Source organism: Cyprinus carpio, chromosome A9 (genome assembly GCF_018340385.1).
Source record: "Cyprinus carpio isolate SPL01 chromosome A9, ASM1834038v1, whole genome shotgun sequence".
Classification (NCBI taxonomy): domain Eukaryota; kingdom Metazoa; phylum Chordata; class Actinopteri; order Cypriniformes; family Cyprinidae; genus Cyprinus; species Cyprinus carpio.
Window position 1 is genome coordinate 19,951,964 of NC_056580.1, and position 16,512 is coordinate 19,968,475.

At 41.9% G+C, this 16,512-nt stretch overlaps 1 pseudogene; it reads right to left on the reverse strand.

The window, feature by feature from the left end:
* Positions 1–25: 25 nt before the first annotated feature.
* LOC109070286 lies at positions 26–16,187 on the reverse strand (annotated as a pseudogene).
* Positions 16,188–16,512: the final 325 nt, after the last annotated feature.

A 16,512-nucleotide genomic window follows, 5' to 3' on the forward strand; every position in this document is an offset into this window, starting at 1 on the left:
TTTAATTAACAGTGCATTATATTATGTTAGCTAAGATTTTAATTGATTAGATGATGTATCATATTATTCCAATCTAAAAGTTTTGAACTATAAACCAACATACAAAACCAGTGTTGAAGAATCATACATCTGTATGATTAGACTTTTGACTTAAAACCTAATAGTTATGATATATAGCCCTTGAATCCATTCCCTGTATGACTACAAACCCATTCCTCACTATAACAAACTAGCTAAAAGAACACTGTCATTTGATTCAAAACCATATTTAATTTAATATACAAACATGCAACATTCTCTGTCTCTGTAATTAAAAATAATCATGCACAAATACTTATTTTGAGCTTTTAGGTCAGAAACGTTCATAATATTTTATAATACATAGCTAAAACATGTTTTACAGTTAATGAACTAGAATAAGTCAACTGTAGTGTTTCCAAAATGCTGTAGTCATTATATCACTCAAGTTCTGCGGTCTCAATGGATGCTGAAGAACAGCCTAGTAATGTTCTTTTGTCATTTGGATCTTCTTTCAAAAATAGCATGGCATCCAGCAGGTTGTCTGCGTGTTTGATGTGTTTGGCAGTGAAGCCATGCTTCTCCAGTAGGTCCCTGTATTCAGTGGTGATCCTCTGCTTTCCTTCTGTCATACTGAGGGCCTGCAACAGGGCTCGGCTAGGCCTTTTCCTCTCCTCATCCAGGAAGATCTCAGACACCAGAAGCCCACAACACGTTTGGTAGCAATACATTCATAATCCAAACATTTAAACACTTGACCTCGATTTAAAAAAAAAAGAAAAAAAGAAGAAGTAGTACTTTTTATGACCTTGGGATGTCCACAATTTAAAATACTTGCAAGGATCCAGTAATGTTAAGTATATTCTGGTAGAGTTCATATTGTAGGAATCAATCAGGCCAGGGGTTTACAAACTGGGATGAAGAGGGACCACAAGGGGGCACTAAAGGGCTATTTGCATTGGCATAATCTCCTCCTTGGCATCAAAAGTTTGATACTTCAGAATCAGGCTGACATATTAAGAATTAATTTTTTAAAGCACTTACCTGGAGTGCACATTTTAGACAGTATACTCAATAATACATGAAGTTTCTCATCAGACCAATCATGAGGATTCGTGCAAGAATATACAGGTCCGCTTTAGGTAGGTCATCTTTAAAGAAATCTCCTATTGTTCAAAAGAAAGAAAGAAAAAGAAATAAAGTGAGAACAAAATAGTCAAAATTTTCAAGTATATGAAACAAATACACTGCAAAATTCTTTATCATATTCAATTCAATTCAATTCAAGTATATTTGTATAGCGCTTTTTACGATACAAATCGTTGCAAAGCAACTTTACAGAAAATTAAGTTTCTACAATATTTAGGAGTGATGACTCAGTTTATGTGCATATTGCAGAAATGTACGGAAAAATCAATTAAAGATGTGATCAAACAGACGGTGAACACAATTAACAGCAATTATTATATGATGCAATCAAACTTAGAGAAAATGTGGTACTGTAGTTCTGTATGTTGTTTCAGGGTTGGCGTCATCTGAGGTCCTCTGAGGGGTTGGCATCATCTCTTCTCAGGTGTTCTGAATCCAGACTGGAGCTTGTATGTAAATCCTGTGGCAAAACAGAGAAACAAATAGAGACATAATTAGTGTAGCTGCTGTTCCAAGTAAAATTAATTAGTTTAACCCAAGCTAAAGAATTATAATGCGCATTTGATCAGATATAACTGCAGTCCAAAATTATGAGATGCATTATTTAAATGCTAGGCCAAAGAAATGTGTTTTTAATCTAGATTTAAACAGAGAAAGTGTGTCTGAACCCCGAACATTATCAGGAAGGCTATTCCAGAGTTTGGGTGCCAAATGCGAAAAAGCTCTACCTCCTTTAGTGGACTTTGCTATCCTAGGTACTACCAAAAGTCCAGCGTTTTGTGACCTTAGGGAGCGTGATGGATTGTATGGTAGAAGACTAGTTAGGTACGCAGGAGCTAAACCATTAAGGGCCTTATAAGTAAATAATAATATTTTGTAACTGATACAGAACTTAATAGGTAGCCATTGAAGAGATTGTAAAATTGGGGTAATATGATCATATTTTCTTGACCAGGTAAGGACTATAGCTGCTGCATTTTGGACTACCTGTAGCTTGTTTATTGAGGATGCAGGACAACCAGCTAGCACTGCATTACAATAGTCCAGTCTAGAGGCCATGAATGCATGAATTAGCTTTTCTGCATCAGAAACAGGTAACATGTTACGTAGCTTGGCAATGTTTCTAAGATGGAAGAATGCTATTTTTGTAACATGGGAAATATGATTTTCAAAAGACAAGTTGCTGTCTACTATAACACCCAGATTTTTGACTGTAGAGGAAGTAACAGTACATCCGTCTAGTTGCAAATTTTAATCCAAGAGATTCTGTGTACTGTTTTTTGGTACTTGTAAGATAAGTAATATCTTATTAATAGTATGTCTTATATGAATTTAATAGGAGAAAATTATTGGTCATCCAATCTTTTACATTTTTAACACACTCTGTTAGCTTAGATAATTTAGAAGTTTCATCTGGTCTCCTTGAGATATATAGTTGAGTATCATGAGCATAACAGTGGAAACTAATCCCGTATTTTCTAATGATATTACCAAGGGGCAACATGTATATTGAAAATAGCAGAGGACCTAGGACAGATCCTTGTGGCACTCCATATTTTACTGGTGATAAATGAGATGACTCCCCATTTAAATAAACAAAGTGGTAGCGATCGGACAGGTAGGATCTAAACCAGTGGTCTCCGACCCTGCTCCTGGAGAGCTACCGTCCTACACATTTCAGCTCCAACCCCAATCAAACACACCTGAAGCAGCTAATCAAGGTGTTCAGGGCTACTTGATAATTATAGACAGGTGTGTTGGAGCAGGGTTGGAACTGAAGCCTGCAGGACGGTAGCTCTCCAGGAGCAGGGTTGGAGATCCCTGATCTAAACCATCTTAAAGCCTGCCCTTGAATACCTGTATAGTTTTGTAATCTATCTATGAGTATGTCATGATCTATGGTGTCGAACGCAGCATTAAGATCAAATAAAACTAGCAATGAGATGCACCCTTGGTCTGACGCAAGAAGCAAGTTATTTGTAATTTTAACAAGTGCAGTTTCTGTGCTATGGTGGGGCCTGAAATTTTAGAGATAAATGGAAGATTTGAAATGGGTCTGTAATTTGCCAGTTCACTAGAATCTAACGCATGTAACCATGGTTCCCTGAGAATAGGGAACGAGACGCTGCGTCCTCTAGAGGGCGCTATGGGAACGCTGTCAGCGTTGCCAGTGCCTGAAGCATGAATGAAAAAACGACAATGAACTTGACATTGGCAGGCGGAAGCCTATGACGTAAGCTAATGAGCGACTGCGGATATAAAAGGGCACTTGTAGAACGCATCACCCTCTTTTTTGTCTGAGGAGACACGGCATGATTCCGAAGCATAGCACAGAGACGCAGCGTCTCGTTCCCTATTCTCAGGGAACCATGGTTACATGCGTAACCTGAGACGTTCCCTTTTGAAAGGGAACTCCACGCTGCGTCCTCTAGAGGGCGCTATGGGAACGGTATACCAACACCGCCATGCTGAGGGAAAAGTGCCTAGGTAACCATTTCCCCAAGTCAGGACTTTAGGAACAGCATCCCTACTAGCGAAACGCTAGGCTTTACGTGCAGGCTCACGCTCAATCATCATAGACTAACTCACCGTCCAAGTCTGGAGCTCTAAGAGTGGAGGTCTCAGTATTTACGAATCTCTAAAGCGAGAGGAGACCCAGCTACACTCCACGCCAGTGGCAGGTAGTGACTACTGCCTAGGCGGAGCTCTGGGGAGCGGAGGCTTCAGCAAGTTGACTCTCTAAAACGAGAGGAAAGCTACGACGCTCAACCCTGCAGGGGAGCTCTTAAGAGTGGAGGCCTCAGCATAACAGCCTGACAACACTCAGTGCTAAAGACAGTCAGCGAGGCTCACAGAAAAAAGGAGCCTACATACCAATAGTACTGTTTTAGCAGAGCTCTGGGGAGCGGCGGCTCCAGCAGAATGACTCTCAAAATGAGAGGAAGCCTACCATGCTCAACCCTCTTAGAGAAGCTCCTAAGAGTGGAGGCCTGAGCATGACAACTCTCTAGAGTGAGAGGAGGCCTGACAACACTCAGCGCTAAAGACAGTTGGCGAGGCCCACAAAAGAAGAGCCTACCTACCAATATTACAGTCCAAGCGGAGCTAAGGAGAGCGTAGACTCCAGCAGAATGACTCTCTGCATGAGAGGAAACCTACCATGCTCAATCCTGGTAGGGGAGCTCTTAAGAGTGGAAGCCTCAGCCTAGCCACACTCAACCTCAAAGGCAGTAGTGAGGTCTCTACTGCCTAGGTGGAGCTCTGAAGAGCGAAGGCTTCAGCAGGATGACTCTCTTAAACGAGAGGAAGCCTAACACTCAACCATCTTAGAGAAGCTCTTAAGAGTGGAGGCCTCAGCATGACGACTCTCTAGAACGAGAGGAGACCTGACTACACTCAGCGCCGGAGGCAGTAAGCGAGGCTCAAAAAGAGCCTCAAACTCATATCACTGCCCCTGATGGAGCTCTAAAGAGCGAAGGCTTCAGCAGGATGACTCTCTTAAATGAGAGGAAGCCTAACACTCAACCCTCTTAGAGAAGCCCTTAAGAGTGGAGGCCTCAGCATGACGACTCTCTAAAACGAGAGGAGACCTAACTACACTCAGCGCTAGAGACAGTTAGCGAGGCTCCCCAAAGAAGAGAAGCCTACCAACCAATATTACTGTCCAAGCGGAGCTATGGAGAGTGGAGGCTTCAGCAGAATGACTCTCTTAAATGAGAGGAAACCTACACACTCAATCCTAGTTTGAGCTCTTAAGAGTGGAGGCCTCAGCATAGCGACTCTCTAAAACGAGAGGAGACCTAGCCACATTCAGCGTCAAAGGCAGTTAGTGAGGCTCAGTAGAGGAGCCTACACCCCTATACTGCCTAGGCGGAGTTCTGGGGAGCGGAGGCTTCCGCAGAATGACTCTCTAAAACGAGAGGAAACCTACAACGCTCAACCCTTGCAGGGGAGCTCTTAAGAGTGGAGGCCTCAACAAAACGACTCTCTAAAGTGAGAGGAGACCTGGCTACACTCAGCGCCAGAGGCAGTAAGCGAGGCTCAAAAAAGAGCCTACAAACTCATATAACTGCCCCTGATGGAGCTCTAAAGAGCGAAGGCTTCAGCAGGATGACTCTCTTAAACGAGAGGAAGTCTAACACTCAACCCTCCTAGAGAAGCTCTTAAGAGTGGAGGCCTCAGCATGACGACTCTCTAGAACGAGAGGAGACCTGACTACACTCAGCACTAGAGACAGTTAGTGAGGCTCCCCAAAGAAGAGGAGCCTACCTACAAAAAGTACTGTCCAAGCGGAGCTATGGAGAGTGATGGCTTCAGCAGAATGACTCTCTTAAATGAGACGAAACCTACACACTCAATCCTGGTTTGAGCTCTTAAGAGTGGAGGCCTCAGCATAACGACTCTCTAAAACGAGAGGAGACCTAGCCACACTCAGCGTCAAAGGCAGTTAGTGAGGCTCAGTAGAAGAGCCTACACCCCTATACTGCCTAGGTGGAGCTCTGGGGAGCGGAGGCTTCAGCAGAATGACTCTCTTAAACGAGAGGAAGCCTAACGCTCAACCCTGGCAGGGGAGCTCTTAAGAGTGGAGGCCTCAGCATAACGACTCTCTAAAGTGAGAGGAGACCTGGCTACACTCAGCGCCAGAGGCAGTAAGTGAGGCTCAAAATGAGCCTACAAACTCATATCACTGCCCCTGATGGAGCTCTAAAGAGCGAAGGCTTCAGCAGGATGACTCTCTTAAACGAGAGGAAGCCTAACACTCAACCCTCTTAGAGAAGCTCTTAAGAGTGGAGGCCTCAGCATGACGACTCTCTGAAACGAGAGGAGACCTGACTACACTCAGCGCTAGAGACAGTTAGCGAGGCTCCCCAAGAAGAGGAGCCTACCAACCAATATTACTGTCCAAGCGGAGCTATGGAGAGTGGAGGCTTCAGCAGAATGACTCTCTTAAATGAGAGGAAACCTACACTCAATCCTAGTTTGAGCTCTTAAGAGTGGAGGCCTCAGCATAGCGACTCTCTAAAACGAGAGGAGACCTAGCCACATTCAGCATCAAAGGCAGTTAGTGAGGCTCAGTAGAAGAGCCTACACCCCTATACTGCCTAGGCGGAGCTCTGGGGAGTGGAGGCTTCTGCAGAATGACTCTCTAAAATGAGAGGAAACCTACAACGCTCAACCCTGGCAGGGGAGCTCTTAAGAGTGGAGGCCTCAAAATAACGACTCTCTAAAGTGAGAGGAGACCTGGCTACACTCAGCGCCAGAGGCAGTAAGCGAGGCTCAAAAAAGAGCCTACAAACTCACATCACTGCCCCTGACGGAGCTCTAAAGAGCGAAGGCTTCAGCAGGATGGCTCTCTTAAACGAGAGAAAGCCTAACACTCACCCCTCCTAGAGAAGCTCTTAAGAGTGGAGGCCTCAGCATGACGACTCTCTAAAACGAGAGGAGACCTGACTACACTCAGCGCTTAAGACAGTTAGTGAGGCTCCCCAAAGAAGAGGAGCCTACCTACAAAAATTACTGTCCAAGCGGAGCTATGGGGAGTGGAGGCTTCAGCAGAATGACTCTCTTAAACGAGAGGAAGCCTAACACTCAACCCTCCTAGAGAAGCTCTTAAGAGTGGAGGCCTCAGCATGACGGCTCTCTAGAACGAGAGGAGACCTGACTACACTCAGCGCTAGAGACAGTTAGCAAGGCTCCCCAAATAAGAGGAGCCTACCTACAAAAAGTACTGTCCAAGCGGAGCTATGGAGAGTGGAGGCTTCAGCAGAATGACTCTCTTAAATGAGACGAAACCTACACACTCAATCCTGGTTTGAGCTCTTAAGAGTGGAGGCCTCAGCATAACGACTCTCTAAAACGAGAGGAGACCTAGCCATACTCAGCGTCAAAGGCAGTTAGTGAGGCTCAGTAGAAGAGCCTACACCCCTATACTGCCTAGGTGGAGCTCTGGGGAGCGGAGGCTTCAGCAGGATGACTCTCTAAAACGAGAGGAAACCTACAACGCTCAACCCTGGCAGGGGAGCTCTTAAGAGTGGAGGTCTCAGCATAACGACTCTCTAAAGCGAGAGGAGACCTGGCTACACTCAGCGCCGGAGGCAGTAAGCGAGGCTCAAAGAAGGAGCCTACAAACGCAATCACTGCCCATGACGGAGCTCTTAAGAGTGAAGGCTTCAGCAGGATGACACTCTAAAATGAGAGGAAGCCAAGCACTCAACCCTCTTAGAGAAGCTCTTAAGAGTGGAGGCCTCAGCATGACGACCCTCAGGAGCGAGAGGAGGCCTGACAACACTCAGAGCTAAAGACAGTTAGTTAGGCTCACAAAAAAGTAGCCTACAAACCAATAGTGCTTTCTAAGCGGAGCTATGGAGAGCGGAGGCTTCAGCAGGATAACACTATTAAATGAGAGGAAGCCTACCAACACCCACCTAGTTGAGGAGCTCTTAAGAGTGGAGGTCTCAACGTACATTTCTCTAAACGAGAGAGGACCTGACTACTCAGTGCTAGACGCAGTTAGTGAGGCTCACATAGAGCCTACATACTAGTTCTGTCTAAGCGGCTCCACAGAGCTCCGTTGAGAGAACCAGGAACTGTGATCTCAGCCTAGCCCCCTCAAGAACCGCTGATCAGGGAGGCTCACAGAGAGCCTCACACCTGGGCTGAGAAGATGAGGAGGCTCAGAGGAGGCTCAAACAAGAGCCTAACAACTCAAAAGAAACTTGCCTTTTTTTTTTTTTTTTTTTCCAAGTCAGGAGCCTCCTTCACCAAAAATGTAGATAACCCACATTATACACCGTTCCTATTCTAAAAATATATACAAAAGGAATTCTGGAAGAAAAAGCATTCTACGTCAGATTCCTTCCATGCCCCGCCTACAATACCCGTGATCGGCCTGATTAACTGCCTCGGCAGCCGCGAGACCCGAAACGCGGGGAAGAGGCGCTAACTTTTCAAAGAATCAGGCATTCTCAATGCAATCACCTGTCGCAGCGTGGCTATCTCCCCTGAGAGCCGTACATTCTGATCAAACACATAATTCCCTCAAGAATCAGGCGAGAACAGAAACCGCCGCGAAGGCATCGCATTAAGCTTGTTCAACTCCAACGAGAGGCGAACGCGCTCGTGCAAACGCTGGCAAAAACTCGAGTACAGACCTCTGCTCTAGTTGTTCCGCGAATGCAACAGTGAGCGCATCCTACTCCCTCGTGAGTCAAACGCACATGCTTAGTACACAAGGCTTGAAGACAAAAAAGAGGGTGATGCGTTCTACAAGTGTCCTTTTATATCCGCAGTCGCTCATTAGCTTACGTCATAGGCTTCCGCCTGCCAATGTCAAGTTCATTGTCGTTTTTTTTCATTCATGCTTCAGGCACTGGCAACGCTGACAGCGTTCCCATAGCGCCCTCTAGAGGACGCAGCGTGGAGTTCCCTTTCGAAAGGGAACCTTGGATTGTTTTGGTTGTTTTCTATGAGTTTGTGGATATGCTCGGCCCTGGCAGTTTTTAGAGCCTGTCTATAGCTGGACATACTGTTTTTCCACGCTATTCTAAAAACTTCCAAGTTAGTTTTTCTCCATTTGCGCTCAAGTCTACGAGTTTCTTTCTTGAGAGAGTGGGTATTACTGCTGTACCATGGCACAGTATGTTTTTCTCTAAAATTTTTCAATTTGATGGGGGCTACAGCTTCTAATGTATTAGAGAAGATAGTGCCCATGTTGCCAGTCATTTCGTCTAGTTCATGTGTATTTATGGGTACACAGAGCAGTTGAGCTAAATCAGGCAGGTTATTTGTGAATCTGTCTTTGGTGGCTGGAACAATAGTTCTGCCCGGCCGATAAAGCAGAGCCATATAGTTAATATCAGTAATACGCAAAATGCACGATACAAGGAAATGGTCAGTAACATTATCACTTTGAGGTACGATATCAGTAAGATCGATTCAATGCAATATAATTAAATCTAGCGTATGGTTAAAACGATGAGTGGACCTGGTGACATTTTGCTTGACTCCAAAACAGTTTATTAGGTCAGTAAATGCAAGTCCTAATGCATCATTTGTATTATCAGCATGAATGTTAAAATCTCTGACAATTAGCGCTTTATCAATGGTAACCAATAGGTAAATATCATATAAATGTTCATATAACGTTTCATATCAATTTTTTTATGTTTTTCAAAAGTCTCATATGCTCTAAAAAGCTACATTAATTGTATTTGATCAAAAATACAGTAAAAACAGTAATACTCTTGTGAAATATTATTACAACAGTTTTAAATAAATTAATTAAATTTTAAAATGTAATTTATTCCTGTGATGGTCAAACTGAATTTCAGCAGCCATTCAGCAGTCTTCAGTGTCACATGATACTTCAGAAATCAATCTGGCATATGTTTTTATATCAGGTGTTTATTTTTTATTTTTTTATATCTGGTGGTATATTTTTATTTCATGATAAAATCAGGCCTAAGTGTACCAATTTAAAATAAATCCAGAATATAGTTGTACTACATAACGTAAAACGGTTGTGATGATGTTCAGAAATATAAGACGCATGAGGCGGGACTATATGTGTCACAGAAATGAAACCCTTAACCCTTTAAGGTTGTTAACCATTTTGTCAGTGTGAAAAATAAACTCTAGCTCTAAATTTAGGTCAAAGTGGGTAAAGAGAATAAACAGGATAAATACAGATGTCTTTGGCATGAAAAGCACCTGAGAGAACTTGTAATTAGAAGCATATATAAATTGCATTCAAGCTTGCAACTCCTTTTTCAAATTAAAATATGCATGCACTATGCTCTAGTGAAATCTCAAATTATGCAAGACAGCAGTGGGACAGTGGTTTCTGCACATCTTATCTTTAAGCTCTCGCGGTCACTCATGCACGTCTCAATGGGAAGTCAGCAGTGCAGTGTTTTGATCTAATTTTTTTTTTTTTTTTACATCACAGTTTTTTCATGAGTGGGGAATGTTGAATAATCCTGAACGTTAGAAAAAAAGATGAGAGAATATGTTCTGTGATATTTTTTTCTTTAATTCACATTTGAATTAAACAAACATTTATTTTCATTTTTTTATTTTTCTGATTTTAAAATTTACTTTGAAATTGACCTGATATATTAGGCCTGTCCATTTAACACATTAATTTTACATTTCAGTCGATTTAATTTTTTTTAAATTTGATTACCTAAAAAATGAACAAATTAATAGCCTTTAATGTACCATCTGTCTCTATTTTTGAGGGGAAAATCATATACCTCCAATGTCACAGGCTGTTTTATAAGGAGAGGGATCAAATGCTGTTGCCACATTTTTTCCAGTCAACCTTGTAATGCTGGGCATTGCATCCATTAATCGTTTCTTAAATTCATCTTTACTTTAGGCATCCTAGAAAACAACAAAACAGTTCTGCTTAGTACTAGAATGTCAGAAACTTGCATGAAACCACAGAAAATGCATGAACCACAGGTGATATAAGCAGACACATGTTTACCTGAAACACATCCTCATTATTCTTCCCAAAAGCTTATTCATGTTGGCTGGTGCCCTCCCTGACAGCATTCTTTAGATGACTGAAGAGAGGCCACACCATATCATTGCACTGGAGAATGTATCCATGCAGTCTCTGGGCTGTCTGATACCAGGAAGTGACTGGCCTGTTCTGTATTTCTATACACTGCAACAAACAATAAACAATGTTACATTCACAATCCACCTCCAGACATGACAATGAAGAGAAAATGTAATAAACAATCAGTAGGAGGAAATGCATGTATGTGAGTGCCTTGAGTCAATGAACAGAGAAAGTGCTTGTAAGTTATAAATGGACAATGTGCTTAGAGGTTTCCGATCTCACATGTAAGGAAACCACATGCATCTGCGACAGTAACACCATCTATGTGAGTAAAACGCCAGTGCTTTAATCTTACCACTGGTATTTTGCTGTGTGACCCTTTCTAGAAGCCCTAAGGAGACAGCAACTCCCAGAAGCCTCTCAGTGCCTAAAACAGAGGCGTTGATTTGGCCAGCTACCTCTTCTAATGTCAGACTGTCAGAGCTGTTCAATACATCAAACACCTTCAGTTTGGATGCGAATGTGATGTGAATAAAGTCTGATAAACAAATGCATTGCAGAACAGTTACCACACATATCCCTATTGATAAATCATGCAAACCATTTGTTTTTAATGCTTTATGTGTAAATGAATGCATTGACAGCATAATACCTAAATTAATTTAAATATTAAAGTTGTAGTTCACCCAAAAGTGAAAAAGCTGTCGTTATTTACTTGCTCATGTGTAAGTCTAAACCTATATGCCTTTAATTTTGATGAACACAATGAGATTTTTTTTGTTGTTGTTATTATTTTCATCAAAATTGCACTCTGGCATAACTGACACATGCACTATAATGCACAAGTCATAACAACTGTCTTTTTTTTTTTCTAGAGTTTAAAGCCCATAGTAACTGTGAACTATTGTTGCACAGATAGAAGCTGTATGAACATTCTTTAAAACTTCTCCTTTTGTGTGCAACAGAAAAAATAAAAATACAGGTTTGACGACATGAGCATGTGTAAATAATGCCAGAATTTACTTTTTTTGTGTATGTGAACTATTTCTTAAAGAACCTAATCATTACTACCTTTCAAACTTTAAACCCATCCAGTAAGCTGATGATACTGTGGGGCAAGTCCTGTCTGCTGCACTTGACACAATCACATTCAGTTCTTGCATGGATGTCCGACTGCCATCTTTACCATTTTCCAATAGCTCAACCTCCCGATTTATGGCACCTTCAGACAGGCTGTTAACCAGAGTCCAAGCCTCATCTGAGTCCCGTTAGATCTTGTGGGTGGGAATTTCAGGTGGGCTGTTAAAAGCCTACCAGGTTAAGAAAATCGCCTCGCACATACTCCACCAACATGCCACCCAAAGTCTGGATCCCGTATACACCAGCCATGTCCCTGTCAAGCACAGATAAATCTGTCAGTCTCATCATTGACCAGATACTGAACAGAAAATGGATTTATTTACTCAAAGTGGACCCTTACTCAAACATATACTTTGTTGAATTTTCCTCATGTCATTTTCAACATTGTCAAGGCAAACACAAAAATGACCAGATCCACCAAGGTCCAAATTCCACAGGTTCAACTAGTTTAAATTTACTTGTGATCACAAGTGATCACCACTTGCAATGCATTTAGCATATGAAAATCAATGCACACAAACTCACATGGGCTCGCCACTGTTGATGTATTCTCAGAGCATCTCATCAGATAACTCTGCAAATTTAACTTTTGTCTCTTCATAAAAATCAACCACTTTGTAGTCTGTAGCTGAACCTGCAAAGAAGAATAAATAATCTTTAAAATGATCTGTCTATTTTACAAATATAAGACTTTTATTGTAAAAATAAATACATTAAACTACCACTCCTGTCATGGCAAAGCACAATAGCAACACCTGTAAAGACGCTACGCTCCTTACCACTCAACCTGAAATACATTCATTTTGATATATTTCAGGTTCTGCATCAGTGCAAAAAACACATTAAAGTCAGTGCATTAAGACAACAAAAAATGAAAATGCACCTAGACAGCATACGGTAAGCATCTTGTTTATCTGTTGGCATCTCCAAGATCAAACCATCAACTGTCTGAAGATGAAAAGAGAAGACAAATTTAACAAGAAAATTTTACATTACAATATACAGCTACTTACCACAACAGTTGTAGCGAGGTCTAGGGGGTTTTGGGGGCCTGGAGAAGTTTTGACATGCCCTGAGTTTTGTGTTTTTTTCAGTTGCTTCTAAACATATATATGGCTAAGGTCTGAAAACACTGTATTCAGTACAAACTGGGCTACAATAATATGTAAATAGCATGTATGTACATGATTGTGTTTTTGAGAAAACAACGTTTATGTGTGGTTAGTGAAAAACTAAAAGTCACTGAAATAAGGTCATAAAACAAATACACAACATTTGTTCACAAGACTGTCAAACCTGGAACTTGTAGCCTAGAATTTTTGCTTCAAAATTATGTGAAAATCATCTTTTTTACTCACTCACTCACAGAAAACAATAGATTGATTTAAATTTTCTAAGACACTTTTTGTTTGTAAAGGGCATATGCGAGTAGGCGTCATCTATAAAGAATATTTGTGTGATTTACACCTGAGAAGACAAAGACCCGCATAATGAGCTGCATAATGAGCCTTTCAGCCAGGTGTGTGACTAAGAGGGAAGAGTTACAAGAAAGAATGTGAGGACAAAATAAATGTATATATTTTTATGTTTGTAGTTTGTTTAGAATATATTTAATTATCCCACAAAATAATAAGTGCAGTTAAACAGTTTATAAGGAACAATCAAAGCTGAATTTTTAGCATCATTACTCCAGTCACACGATCCTTCAGAAATCATTCTAATATTCTGATTTGCTACTCAAAAAAAATAAAATAAAAAATATTGTTATTATTATTATTATTATTAATGTTGAAAAGAGCTGAGAATATTTTTTTCCGATTTTTTTGATAAATTGAAAAAACAGCAAGACTGGATGCTGAAAATTTTGCTTTGATCACAGGAATAAATTAAATTGTAAAATATATTCAAATAGAAAGCAGTTATTTTAAATAGTAAAAATATTTCACAATATTACTGCTTTAGCAAACTGGTATTGACTGATATTGTGTAATGTTGAAATATATAAATGAACATCACATAACTAGCATTTCCAAAGTGTATATTGTTTATGTGCGCTCAAATAAACTAAATGATAAACTGCATTATTAACATTATTGTGATGGTCTCTGATAGTAGTACAGTAGAACATTTAGATGATGTAAATGAAACTTCATAATGTTTCACTTGATTATACATTTAGTCAGGAATTATGTGAAACCTAATACAAGTATATAAATTAAAAAAAAAGACTTACTCATGTTTATGATCTCTGCTGGATAAAGCGCTTCATTCTTTTTTCTGAGGAAATTCAAAACTCAAATCCTGAGGTAATCCTCAGCGTATCTTCTTGGGGTGAATTATGTTTTATTCTTCTCAGCGCGAAGCTAACTGCTTTGTTTTCTCTATGGGCGTTTACAAGCTGCGAGCTTCACGTGGAACATTAAAATATCAATACCGCGTTCAGCGCATGGGTGTGGTCGCATTAGATATAATGAAGGGAGACGTGAAAGACAGACATCGCGTAGTTTTCATATGGATTACTTCATCACAGAATATGTGGTTTTGGTAGCACTTGCTTAGTTTAAAAGTAGACATATCAAGCTTTCTATAGATATATCTCTCATGTCTCTGTGTTAAGTATTTGCTGAGTTACAGTTCATTTTAATGACGCGTTTCTAAAAGAAGATCACCGCAGACCAAGGCTGCAGAGAGCGCACCTTGCTGGTTTTCTTTATTTTATAAATGCACAAAGTTTTGTTGTTATCATGTGTGGATACAAATAAAAGTAAACCCTTTACAGATTCGATTGATGTATTGCTCTTATCTGTACGATCAAAACTGTAAGTGTAATTTAAGTTCTTTTTCGGGGTTATCAGGAGAAAATGCCTCAACACGCATATACGCGGGGATCAAATCCAGAGTGTTAAAGTTTGTGCCCTGGTCTGAATAGAGCTCTGCTGGACTCCCACAGTGTGCAATGAACCGTCTGAGGCTCATTAAGAAGGAGTCAGAATCCATAGCGTGCAGGAGGTCCAGGTGCACTGCCCGAGTTGTAAGGCATTTATAAATATGCCCCACCTTTTTTCTGAACATCGTCCTAGGTTCACTTGAAGAGGTCTGAAGCAATCGTCACCAGTGGAGTAGAACGCCAGCTTGTATAGACGCAGACGGGCCATGGGTAGATCAGCCATCTTTGGGAGCGAAGGCTTAGATTTCCAATTCTGGCACTCCTGACATTGGGTTTGCACCCTCCTGATGGCCTCCCTTCCATGGAGGATTCAAAATGTCCGGCGCATCTCTGTGACTACTCGCTCTGGAGCCGGATGACAGAGCCGAACTTCATAGTCTTGGATAAGGAGTTTCGTTGCGGGATGCAAGGGGTCCAGGACAATGGGATGTTTAAAGGCATGGTCTAACCATTCGGTCCGTTGGAGTCTCCCTCCCACCCGTATAATTCCTTCATCAGGGTCCAGCTCCGGGGATAGGGTAAGGAGACGACTACTTCGAAGCACAGCCTTTCCTGCTTTAAGATGGCGCAACTTTACTGGAAAGCATTCAGATTGAATTCTCTGAAAGATTTTCTTCTCTGCCTGACGATAGTACTCTGCAGTAAAGGGCTCATCTTGGTTCGCAGTCCCATGCACCTTCTGCACTGCAGCCTCAACCATATCCTTCCAGGACAGGTATAGCTGCCCTCCATGGGCCTCCTGTCTGTCAGCTCTTGATATCACTCCATATGAAGTCACCTTCTTATACTCTGTGATATCCTGTTCTGGGATCTCTCCAGGTGAGGATGGCCATTCAGCAGGTCCCTTGCAGAGGAAAGATGGCCCTTGGCTCCAGTGATTAGGTACAGCTAATTCTGCCAAGAATGGATGGACTAGATGGACTCGTCCCTGAACATCTTCTGTCCTGAGGTAGGAGACTGAGCCATAAACCCTTAAGGGATCTTGCAGGTTGGGGAAGTCATGGCCTAGTGGTTAGAGAGTTTGACTCCTAACCCTAAGGTTGTGGGTTCGAGTCTCGGGCCAGCAATACCATGATTGAGGTGCTCTTGAGCAAGGCACCGAACCCCCAACTGCTCCCCGGGTGCCACAGCAATGTGTGTGTGTTCACTGCTGTGTGTGTGCACTTTGGATGGGTTAAATGTAGAGCATGAATTCTGAGTATGGGTCACCATACTTGGCTGTATGTCACTTTCACATGGGTCATCCCAGTCACGAGGCTTGTCCCACATGGTCTGGACGATGAGCTTGGCGCGAGTCGTGTAAGGTGCAATAAATCCCAGAGGATCATATTGTCGGGCCAGTACCTTGTAGACATTTCTCATCGTCAGTGCCTCATACTCCAGAGGTCGGCTCTTGTAACCTAATGTGTCTAATCTCCAGTTCCAGCTGAGTCAGAGGGCTGGTTCAGACAGGCTAGGTTCATCGTGGGAAAGCCATCGCTCTGTGCTGTTGGATTTTGCCTCTGCAGGTAGATGTCGGAGCACATCAGGTATGTTGCAGGCCCACTGTCTGAGCTCAAATCCTCCAGACTCTAGTACCTCCCTGAGTCGGTCCACCAGTTCTTTGGCCTCATTCATGGTGTGCACACTCTGGAGGCAGTTATCCACATAAAAACAGTGCTCCACCGAATGCTGGATTCCTTCCCCT